This window comes from Bison bison, unplaced genomic scaffold (assembly GCF_000754665.1).
Source record: "Bison bison bison isolate TAMUID 2011002044 unplaced genomic scaffold, Bison_UMD1.0 scf7180017864072, whole genome shotgun sequence".
Classification (NCBI taxonomy): Eukaryota; Metazoa; Chordata; class Mammalia; order Artiodactyla; family Bovidae; genus Bison; species Bison bison.
The window spans coordinates 12361741-12362019 of record NW_011494644.1 but is presented as its reverse complement, the minus strand read 5'-3'; the positions used below and the strand labels follow the sequence as shown (position 1 = coordinate 12362019).

The 279-nt window shown below is 62.7% G+C and overlaps 1 protein-coding gene across 1 annotated transcript in view; it reads right to left on the bottom strand.

Moving 5' to 3' along the window:
* Positions 1 to 279, bottom strand: part of SLC5A2 (solute carrier family 5 (sodium/glucose cotransporter), member 2) — a 10792-nt gene that overhangs the window by 3160 nt on the left and 7353 nt on the right. The window lies entirely within an intron of this gene.

Here is a 279-nt window from a genome sequence, read left to right as displayed (position 1 = left end):
TTGTGTCTGCTGAGCTGCACCATTGGTGTCTGCTGAGCTGCCCAAATTGTGTCTGCTCAGTCCCGGGTAAGTCGCCGTCTCTCTGGCCTTGCCCCAAGACGCCTCTCTAATCCGGGCCCCGAAGCTGGCCCCTCGAGGCGGACAATTCAGTTCCAAGAACGGACCTTGCCCCTTGGATCCGCCTGCATCTGGGTAGGTCTATTTGGCAGGCCTCCCCCCAGCCCCCCACCTCGGACCACGCCTTCCACCTGGCTTCCCAGGTGGGTTCAGGCTCCTCCC